Raw genomic sequence first — 12,215 nt, 5'->3', positions numbered from 1 at the left:
GGTAAAAAATAAAATAAAAATCCACTGGACAGGCTGTGGAGCAGCACAGGTAACGCACGACAACGGTGCTAAAATAAAATAAAAATCCACTGGACAGGCTGTGGAGCAGCACAGGTAACACACGACAACGGTGCTAAAATAAAATAAAAATCCACTAGACAGGCTGTGGAGCAGCACAGGTAACGCACGACAACGGTGCTAAAAAATAAAATAAAAATCCACTGGACAGGCTGTGGAGCAGCACAGGTAACGCACGACAACAGTGCTAAAAAATAAAATAAAAATCCACTGGACAGGCTGTGGAGCAGCACAGGTAACACACGACAACAGTGCTAAAATAAAATAAAAATCCACTGGACAGGCTGTGGAGCAGCACAGGTAACACACGACAACGGTGCTAAAATAAAATAAAAATCCACTGGACAGGCTGTGGAGCAGCACAGGTAACACACGACAACGGTGCTAAAATAAAATAAAAATCCACTGGACAGGCTGTGGAGCAGCACAGGTAACGCACGACAACGGTGCTAAAAAATAAAATAAAAATCCACTGGACAGGCTGTGGAGCAGCACAGGTAACACACGACAACGGTGCTAAAATAAAATAAAAATCCACTGGACAGGCTGTGGAGCAGCACAGGTAACGCACGACAACGGTGCTAAAAAATAAAATAAAAATCCACTGGACAGGCTGCGGAGCAGCACAGGTAACGCACGACAACAGTGCTAAAAAATAAAATAAAAATCCACTGGACAGGCTGCGGAGCAGCACAGGTAACACACGACAACAGTGCTAAAAAATAAAATAAAAATCCACTGGACAGGCTGCGGAGCAGCACAGGTAACGCACGACAACAGTGCTAAAAAATAAAATAAAAATCCACTGGACAGGCTGTGGAGCAGCACAGGTAACACACGACAACAGTGCTAAAATAAAATAAAAATCCACTAGACAGGCTGTGGAGCAGCACAGGTAACGCACGACAACGGTGGTAAAAAATAAAATAAAAATCCACTGGACAGGCTGTGGAGCAGCACAGGTAACGCACGACAACGGTGGTAAAAAATAAAATAAAAATCCACTGGACAGGCTGTGGAGCAGCACAGGTAACGCACGACAACGTGGTAAAAATAAAATAAAAATCCACTGGACAGGCTGCGGAGCAGCACAGGTAACGCACGACAACAGTGGCTAAAAAATAAATAAAAATCCACTGGACAGGCTGCTGGAGCAGCACAGGTAACGCACGACAACAGTGCTAAAATAAAATAAAAATCCACTAGGACAGGCTGTGGAGCAGCACAGGTAACACACGACAACGGTGGCTAAAAATAAAATAAAAATCCACTAGGACAGGCTGTGGAGCAGCACAGGTAACGCACGACAACGGTGGTAAAAATAAAATAAAAATCCACTGGACAGGCTGTGGAGCAGCACAGGTAACACACGACAACGGTGCTAAAATAAAATAAAAATCCACTGGACAGGCTGTGGAGCAGCACAGGTAACACACGACAACGGTGCTAAAATAAAATAAAAATCCACTGGACAGGCTGTGGAGCAGCACAGGTAACGCACGACAACGGTGCTAAAAAATAAAATAAAAATCCACTGGACAGGCTGTGGAGCAGCACAGGTAACACACGACAACGGTGCTAAAATAAAATAAAAATCCACTGGACAGGCTGTGGAGCAGCACAGGTAACACACGACAACGGTGCTAAAATAAAATACAAATCCACTGGACAGGCTGTGGAGCAGCACAGGTAACGCACGACAACGGTGCTAAAATAAAATACAAATCCACTGGACAGGCTGTGGAGCAGCACAGGTAACACACGACAACGGTGCTAAAATAAAATACAAATCCACTGGACAGGCTGTGGAGCAGCACAGGTAACGCACGACAACAGTGCTAAAAAATAAAATAAAAATCCACTGGACAGGCTGTGGAGCAGCACAGGTAACACACGACAACGGTGCTAAAAATAAAATAAAAATCCACTGGACAGGCTGTGGAGCAGCACAGGTAACACACGACAACAGTGCTAAAAATAAAATAAAAATCCACTGGACAGGCTGTGGAGCAGCACAGGTAACACACGACAACGGTGCTAAAATAAAATAAAAATCCACTGGACAGGCTGTGGAGCAGCACAGGTAACGCACGACAACGGTGCTAAAAAATAAAATAAAAATCCACTGGACAGGCTGTGGAGCAGCACAGGTAACACACGACAACGGTGCTAAAATAAAATAAAAATCCACTGGACAGGCTGTGGAGCAGCACAGGTAACACACGACAACGGTGCTAAAATAAAATACAAATCCACTGGACAGGCTGTGGAGCAGCACAGGTAACGCACGACAACGGTGCTAAAATAAAATACAAATCCACTGGACAGGCTGTGGAGCAGCACAGGTAACACACGACAACGGTGCTAAAATAAAATACAAATCCACTGGACAGGCTGTGGAGCAGCACAGGTAACGCACGACAACAGTGCTAAAAATAAAATAAAAATCCACTGGACAGGCTGTGGAGCAGCACAGGTAACGCACGACAACGGTGCTAAAAAATAAAATAAAAATCCACTGGACAGGCTGTGGAGCAGCACAGGTAACGCACGACAACAGTGCTAAAAAATAAAATAAAAATCCACTGGACAGGCTGTGGAGCAGCACAGGTAACGCACGACAACGGTGCTAAAAATAAAATAAAAATCCACTGGACAGGCTGTGGAGCAGCACAGGTAACGCACGACAACGGTGCTAAAAAATAAAATACAAATCCACTGGACAGGCTGTGGAGCAGCACAGGTAACGCACGACAACAGTGCTAAAAAATAAAATAAAAATCCACTGGACAGGCTGTGGAGCAGCACAGGTAACACACGACAACAGTGCTAAAAAATAAAATAAAAATCCACTGGACAGGCTGTGGAGCAGCACAGGTAACGCACGACAACGGTGCTAAAAAATAAAATAAAAATCCACTGGACAGGCTGTGGAGCAGCACAGGTAACGCACGACAACGGTGCTAAAAATAAAATAAAATCCACTGGACAGGCTGTGGAGCAGCACAGGTAACGCACGACAACAGTGCTAAAAAATAAAATAAAAATCCACTGGACAGGCTGTGGAGCAGCACAGGTAACACACGACAACAGTGCTAAAATAAAATAAAAATCCACTAGACAGGCTGTGGAGCAGCACAACAACAGTGCTAAAAAATAAAATAAAAATAAAAACGAAAGCGTTAGCAAGCTAGTTAGCTTGCCAACGCTGATGAAAGTTAGCTGATAAAAGTGCTCCGTCGCGATGTTTCGACCGTTAGAGGTCTTCTTTAGGCGTTGGAGCACGGTGAAAAAGTAAAAAAAAGTAAAAAAGTAAAAAAGTCTTGAAAAAGACTGTTAATTCAAAGAACTCAAACAGCTCAGTTCAAACAGCTAACAGATACAGCAGAACACCGCTGTGCTCCGGAACAGGAAGTCACAGGAAGTCAGGAATATCTCTCTACTCTGATTGACTCAGAAAAGGTTGACGAGGAAGTACGTTATACATAAATGAGGTGAACTTCTTGTCACCCTCTTCAGTCAGTGTGCTAAATTACACACAGAAAGCAACCTTAAGCCTGCCAAATCAAAAAAAGAAAATTATGCTTATTAAACTTTTGGGGAAAACAAAATCTAAAAGAAAATGATGCATAGAATACCTGGATTCCCTTTTGGTGGCTTCCCTCACATATCAGATAAATCATGACTTCTGTCACTATGTTCAAACTGTGGTGAGTTCAGATAACTGGACTGCATTTATATAGCGCTTTTTCATCTGCATAAGATGCTCAAAACGTTTTACACATCAATGCCTCACATTCACCCTGATGTCAGCCTGCTGCCATGCAAGGCGCCCACGACACACCGGGAGCAACTCTGGGATTAAGGACCTTGTCCAAGGGCCCTTAGTGATTTTCTGGTCACTAATTATAGTGGCCGATTTTAACATCAATCAATCAATCAATTTTTTTATATAGCGCCAAATCACAACAAACAGTTGCCCCAAGGCGCTTTATATTGTAAGGCAAAAGCCATACAATAATTATGTAAAACCCCAACGGTCAAAACGACCCCCTGTGTGCAAGCACTTGGCTACAGTGGGAAGAAAAAACTCCCTTTTAACAGGAAGAAACCTCCAGCAGAACCAGGCTCAGGGAGGGGCAGTCTTCTGCTGGGACTGGTTGGGGCTGAGGGAGAGAACCAGGAAAAAGACATGCTGTGGAGGGGAGCAGAGATCAATCACTAATGATTAAAAGCAGAGTGGTGCATACAGAGCAAAAAGAGAAAGAAACAGTGCATCATGGGAACCCCCCAGCAGTCTACGTCTATAGCAGCATAACTAAGGGATGGTTCAGGGTCACCTGATCCAGCCCTAACTATAAGTTTTAGCAAAAAGGAAAGTTTTAAGCCTAATCTTAAAAGTAGAGAGGGTGTCTGTCTCCCTGATCTGAATTGGGAGCTGGTTCCACAGGAGAGGAGCCTGAAAGCTGAAGGCTCTGCCTCCCATTCTACTCTTACAAACCCTAGGAACTACAAGTAAGCCTGCAGTCTGAGAGCGAAGCGCTCTAATGGGGTGATATGGTACTACGAGGTCCCTAAGATAAGATGGGACCTGATTATTCAAAACCTTATAAGTAAGAAGAAGAATTTTAAATTCTATTCTAGAATTAACAGGAAGCCAATGAAGAGAGGCCAATATGGGTGAGATGTGCTCTCTCCTTCTAGTCCCCGTCAGTACTCTAGCTGCAGCATTTTGAATTAACTGAAGGCTTTTTAGGGAACTTTTAGGACAACCTGATAATAATGAATTACAATAGTCCAGCCTAGAGGAAATAAATGCATGAATTAGTTTTTCAGCATCACTCTGAGACAAGACCTTTCTGATTTTAGAGATATTGCGTAAATGCAAAAAAGCAGTCCTACATATTTGTTTAATATGCGCTTTGAATGACATATCCTGATCAAAAATGACTCCAAGATTTCTCACAGTATTACTAGAGGTCAGGGTAATGCCATCCAGAGTAAGGATCTGGTTAGACACCATGTTTCTAAAATTTGTGGGGCCAAGTACAATAACTTCAGTTTTATCTGAGTTTAAAAGCAGGAAATTAGAGGTCATCCATGTCTTTATGTCTGTAAGACAATCCTGCAGTTTAGCTAATTGGTGTGTGTCCTCTGGCTTCATGGATAGATAAAGATGGGTATCATCTGCGTAACAATGAAAATTTAAGCAATACCGTCTAATAATACTGCCTAAGGGAAGCATGTATAAAGTGAATAAAATTGGTCCTAGCACAGAACCTTGTGGAACTCCATATTTAACTTTAGTCTGTGAAGAAGATTCCCCATTTACATGAACAAATTGTAATCTATTAGACAAATATGATTCAAACCACCGCAGCGCAGTGCCTTTAATACCTATGGCATGCTCTAATCTCTGTAATAAAATTTTATGGTCAACAGTATCAAAAGCAGCACTGAGGTCTAACAGAACAAGCACAGAGATGAGTCCACTGTCCGAGGCCATAAGAAGATCATTTGTAACCTTCACTAATGCTGTTTCTGTACTATGATGAATTCTAAAACCTGACTGAAACTCTTCAAATAGACCATTCCTCTGCAGATGATCAGTTAGCTGTTTTACAACTACCCTTTCAAGAATTTTTGAGAGAAAAGGAAGGTTGGAGATTGGCCTATAATTAGCTAAGATAGCTGGGTCAAGTGATGGCTTTTTAAGTAATGGTTTAATTACTGCCACCTTAAAAGCCTGTGGTACATAGCCAACTAACAAAGATAGATTGATCATATTTAAGATCGAAGCATTAAATAATGGTAGGGCTTCCTTGAGCAGCCTGGTAGGAATGGGGTCTAATAAACATGTTGATGGTTTGGATGAAGTAACTAATGAAAATAACTCAGACAGAACAATCGGAGAGAAAGAGTCTAACCAAATACCGGCATCACTGAAAGCAGCCAAAGATAACGATACGTCTTTGGGATGGTTATGAGTAATTTTTTCTCTAATAGTTAAAATTTTGTTAGCAAAGAAAGTCATGAAGTCATTACTAGTTAAAGTTAATGGAATACTCAGCTCAATAGAGCTCTGACTCTTTGTCAGCCTGGCTACAGTGCTGAAAGAAACCTGGGGTTGTTCTTATTTTCTTCAATTAGTGATGAGTAGAAAGATGTCCTAGCTTTACGAAGGGCTTTTTTATAGAGCAACAGACTCTTTTTTCCAGGCTAAGTGAAGATCTTCTAAATTAGTGAGACGCCATTTCCTCTCCAACTTACGGGTTATCTGCTTTAAGCTACGAGTTTGTGAGTTATACCACGGAGTCAGGCACTTCTGATTTAAAGCTCTCTTTTTTAGAGGAGCTACAGCATCCAAAGTTGTCTTCAATGAGGATGTAAAACTATTGACGAGATACTCTATCTCACTTACAGAGTTTAGGTAGCTACTCTGCACTGTGTTGGTATATGGCATTAGAGAACATAAAGAAGGAATGATATCCTTAAACCTAGTTACAGCGCTTTCTGAAAGACTTCTAGAGTAATGAAACTTATTCCCCACTGCTGGGTAGTCCATCAGAGTAAATGTAAATGTTATTAAGAAATGATCAGACAGAAGGGAGTTTTCAGGGAATACTGTTAAGTCTTCTATTTCCATACCATAAGTCAGAACAAGATCTAAGATATGATTAAAGTGGTGGGTGGACTCATTTACTTTTTGAGCAAAGCCAATAGAGTCTAATAATAGATTAAATGCAGTGTTGAGGCTGTCATTCTCAGCATCTGTGTGGATGTTAAAATCACCCACTATAATTATCTTATCTGAGCTAAGCACTAAGTCAGACAAAAGGTCTGAAAATTCACAGAGAAACTCACAGTAACGACCAGGTGGACGATAGATAATAACAAATAAAACTGGTTTTTGGGACTTCCAATTTGGATGGACAAGACTAAGAGTCAAGCTTTCAAATGAATTAAAGCTCTGTCTGGGTTTTTGATTAATTATAAGCTGGAATGGAAGATTGCTGCTAATCCTCCGCCCCGGCCCGTGCTACGAGCATTCTGACAGTTAGTGTGACTCGGGGGTGTTGACTCATTTAAACTAACATATTCATCCTGCTGTAACCAGGTTTCTGTAAGGCAGAATAAATCAATACGTTGATCAATTATTATATCATTTACCAACAGGGACTTAGAAGAGAGAGACCTAATGTTTAATAGACCACATTTAACTGTTTTAGTCTGTGGTGCAGTTGAAGGTGCTATATTATTTTTTCTTTTTGAATTTTTATGCTTAAATAGATTTTTGCTGGTTATTGGTAGTCTGGGAGCAGGCACCGTCTCTACGGGGATGGGGTAATGAGGGGATGGCAGGGGGAGAGAAGCTGCAGAGAGGTGTGTAAGACTACAACTCTGCTTCCTGGTCCCAACCCTGGATAGTCATGGTTTGGAAGATTTATGAGTCCACCCACCACTTTAATCATACTTTAGATCTTGTTTTGACTTATGGTATGGAAATTGAAGACTTAACAGTATTCCCTGAAAACCCCGTTCTGTCCGATCGTTTCTTAATAACATTTACATTTACTTTAATGGACTACCCAGTAGTGGGGAATAAGTTTCATTACAGTAGAAGTCTTTCTGAAAGCGCTGTAACTAGGTTTAAGGATATGATTCCTTCTTTGTTATGTTCTCCATTGCCATATACCAGTACAGTGCAGAGTAGCTACCTAAACTCTGTGAGTGAGATAGATTACCTCATCAATAGTTTTACATTCTCATTGAGCACAACTTTGGATGCTGTAGCTCCTCTGAAAAAGAGAGCCTTAAATCAGAAGTGCCTGACTCCGTGGTATAACTCACAAACTCGCAGCTTAAAGCAGATAACCCATAAGTTGGAGAGGAAATGGGGTCTCACTAATTTAGAAGATCTTCACTTAGCCTGGAAAAAGAGTCTGTTGCTCTATAAAAAAGCCCTTCGTAAAGCTAGGACATCTTACTACTCATCACTAATTGAAGAAAATAAGAACAACCCCAGGTTTCTTTTCAGCACTGTAGCCAGGCTGACAAAGAGTCAGAGCTCTATTGAGCCAAGTATTCCTTTAACTTTAACTAGTAATGACTTCATGACTTTCTTTGCTAATAAAATTTTAACTATTAGAGAAAAAATTACTCATAACCATCCCAAAAGACATATTGTTATCTTTGGCTGCTTTCAGTAATGCTGGTATTTGGTTAGACTCTTTCTCTCCGATTGTTCTGTCTGAGTTATTTTCATTAGTCACTTCCTCCAAACCATCAACATGTCTATTAGACCCCATTCCTACCAGGCTGCTCAAGGAACCCCTACCATTAATTAATGCTTCGATCTTAAATATGATCAATCTATCTTTATTAGTTGGCTATGTACCACAGGCTTTTAAGGTAGCAGTAATTAAACCATTACTTAAAAAGCCATCACTTGACCCAGCTATCTTAGCTAATTATAGGCCAATCTCCAACCTTCCTTTTCTCTCAAAAATTCTTGAAAGGGTAGTTGTAAAACAGCTAACTGATCATCTGCAGAGGAATGGTCTATTTGAAGAGTTTCAGTCAGGTTTCAGAATTCATCATAGTACAGAAACAGCATTAGTGAAGGTTACAAATGATCTTCTTATGGCCTCAGACAGTGTACTCATCTCTGTGCTTGTCCTGTTAGACCTCAGTGCTGCTTTTGATACTGTTGACCCTAAAATTTTATTACAGAGATTAGAGCATGCCATAGGTATTAAAGGGACTGCGCTGCAGTGGTTTGAATCATTTTTATCTAATAGATTACAATTTGTTCATGTAAATGGGGAATCTTCTTCACAGACTAAGGTTAATTATGGAGTTCCACAAGGTTCTGTGCTAGGACCAATTTTATTCACTTTATACATGCTTCCCTTAGGCAGTATTATTAGAAAGCATTGCTTAAATTTTCATTGTTACGCAGATGATACCCAGCTTTATCTATCCATGAAGCCAGAGGAAACACACCAATTAGTTAAACTGCAGGATTGTCTTACAGACATAAAGACATGGATGACCTCTAATTTCCTGCTTTTAAACTCAGATAAAACTGAAGTTATTGTACTTGGCCCCACAAATCTTAGAAACATGGTGTCTAACCAGATCCTTACTCTGGATGGCATTACCCTGACCTCTAGTAATACTGTGAGAAATCTTGGAGTCATTTTTGATCAGGATATGTCCTTCAATGCACATATTAAGCAAATATGTAGGACTGCTTTTTGTATTTGCGCAATATCTCTAAAATTAGAAAGGTCTTGTCTCAGAGTGATGCTGAAAAACTAATTCATGCATTTATTTCCTCTAGGCTGGACTATTGTAATTCATTATTATCAGGTTGTCCTAAAAGTTCCCTGAAAAGCCTTCAGTTAATTCAAAATGCTGCAGCTAGAGTACTGACAGGGACTAGAAGGAGAGAGCATATCTCACCCATATTGGCCTCTCTTCATTGGCTTCCTGTTAATTCTAGAATAGAATTTAAAATTCTTCTTCTTACTTATAAGGTTTTGAATAATCAGGTCCCATCTTATCTTAGGGACCTCGTAGTACCATATCACCCCAATAGAGCGCTTCGCTCTCAGACTGCAGGCTTACTTGTAGTTCCTAGGGTTTGTAAGAGTAGAATGGGAGGCAGAGCCTTCAGCTTTCAGGCTCCTCTCCTGTGGAACCAGCTCCCAATTCAGATCAGGGAGACAGACACCCTCTCTACTTTTAAGATTAGGCTTAAAACTTTCCTTTTTGCTAAAGCTTATAGTTAGGGCTGGATCAGGTGACCCTGAACCATCCCTTAGTTATGCTGCTATAGACTTAGACTGCTGCGGGGTTGCCATGATGCACTGAGTGTTTCTTTCTCTTTTTGCTCTGTATGCACCACTCTGCATTTAATCATTAGTGATTGATCTCTGCTCCCCTCCACAGCATGTCTTTTTCCTGGTTCTCTCCCTCAGCCCCAACCAGTCCCAGCAGAAGACTGCCCCTCCCTGAGCCTGGTTCTGCTGGAGGTTTCTTCCTGTTAAAAGGGAGTTTTTCCTTCCCACTGTCGCCAAGTGTTTGCTCACAGGGGGTCGTTTTGACCGTTGGGGTTTTTCCGTAATTATTGTATGGCTTTTGCCTTACAATATAAAGCGCCTTGGGACAACTGTTTGTTGTGATTTGGCGATATATAAATAAAATTGATTTGATTTGATTTGATTCTGGTCAGGTTGGGATTTGAATGCTTATCCACTAGACTATCACCTACGCCAGATTGTGGCACTACACCACATCCACAAAAAAAAAAAAAAAAGTCAGTGGATGGATACAAGAAAAAGTCATGAATTTCAAGTTCAGTTTATTTCATTTATATACACTGTTGCCACAGTTACTGTGAAAACTTACTTAATAGTTACTTCATTAGCATCTTTATGCAGTTAGTTTATTAGGAGCTGCCAGCAACTTGTAACTAATGAGTAATTTACCAAGGTAACTAGTAATCTAACTTGGTTACTCTTAAGACTGAGTTATCAATGAAGTAAATAATCACTAAAGTAATCAATAGTTACTGTTCTGAGTACTCAATCTTAAAAGGAACCAAGTTAGATTACTAGTTACTTTATTAGTTATATTCAGCAGCTGCTGACAAGTTGTCCACAGCTGTTTATGAAGTAACTATATAAAGTAACTGCTTAATGCAACTGTAACTTTTCAAAGTTACTGTGGCAGCACTGTTTATAAAGTACCAAATCACAACAAAGCTGCCTGAAGGCGCCTCACATGAGTAAGGTCTAACCTTACCAACCCCTAGAGCAAGCACACAGGTGACAGTGGTAAGGAAAAACTCCCTCCGATGTATTGAGGAAGAAACCTCAAGCAGACCAGACTCAGAGGGGTGACCCTCTGCTTGGGCCATGCTAACAGTTACAAAGTTTTTACAAAGTTTTACAAAGCTGAAGGAACAGAAAACAGGAAAACCACAGTAGCATCAAAACAAAGTGTAATATTGAGATGAGCACACAGTCTTTGACAGGGTGTCGTCCAGCACCCTGGGGTGCAGGACCAGCCTCCATCCATCACCTTGTCAGTTTCACTCTTCCAAAAAAAAAAATGTCTTCATGGAAGACTGCATTCCAAAAACAGACTGCAGTGGCTCAGAGAGGTCAACCTCAGCACGGTGGTCCACGGGCCGCTGCTTCTGCCAGCGCATCTCATTGTCAATCCAACACCCTGGGGCGCACAGCCGTCAGCCTCACACAGTGTCTTCAGTGCCTCAGACAGAGAGAAAAAGAGCAGAATCAGTCGGCTGGACAAACTGCACCTAAGGTACGATGTAGTAATATGAATTAAAAGGGTAAAAAAACATAGTAACATACTATGCCAGTATGCTAGCCATATGAAAGGGAGAATAAATGCATCTTCAGTCTGGACTTGAAAGTCTCTACAGAATCTGACTGTTTTATTGATGCAGGGAGATCATTCCTTAAACTTGAACTTAAAGCAAATCTCTTCAACTTGATCGTATTAAATAAAAAAATATAAAAGCCAAGATGATGGATTGTATGAGTAATGGGTATAAACACTTGTAAATCAGTTTTAGTGCCAGTTTTCTTCATATAAGTCAGGGGATGGATACATGAACATTTCCAAGTTACTGAATACAGTGCCCACCAAAAGTAAATGGTAAACGGACTGCATTTATATCATGCTTTTCCATCTGCATCAGATGCTCAAAGCGCTTTACAATTATGCCTCACATTCACCCCGATGTCAGGGTGCTGCCATACAAGGTGCTCACTACACACCGGGAGCAATAGGGGATTAAAGGCCTTGCCCAAGGGCCCTTAGTGATTTTCCAGTCAGGCGGGGATTTAAACCCATGATCTTTTGGACTCAAGCCCAACATCTTAATCACTAGACCATCACCTCCCCAAAAGTATTGAAACACTTGGTATTTCACACACTTTAATTTGTTTATGCCATTTTCAAATACAAAAAAAAAAATACTAAAATTATCTTCCTTAAACTCAAACTGATGCAAGTCACTACAACTTGATATAAATTTAAAATACTACAATATAAATATAATATAAATAATAATAATATAATATAAATAATATAAACAA

This window comes from Thalassophryne amazonica, chromosome 4, assembly GCF_902500255.1.
Source record: "Thalassophryne amazonica chromosome 4, fThaAma1.1, whole genome shotgun sequence".
NCBI lineage: Eukaryota > Metazoa > Chordata > Actinopteri > Batrachoidiformes > Batrachoididae > Thalassophryne > Thalassophryne amazonica.
The sequence above is the reverse complement of the archived record's forward strand: the minus strand, read 5'-3'. Positions refer to the sequence as shown.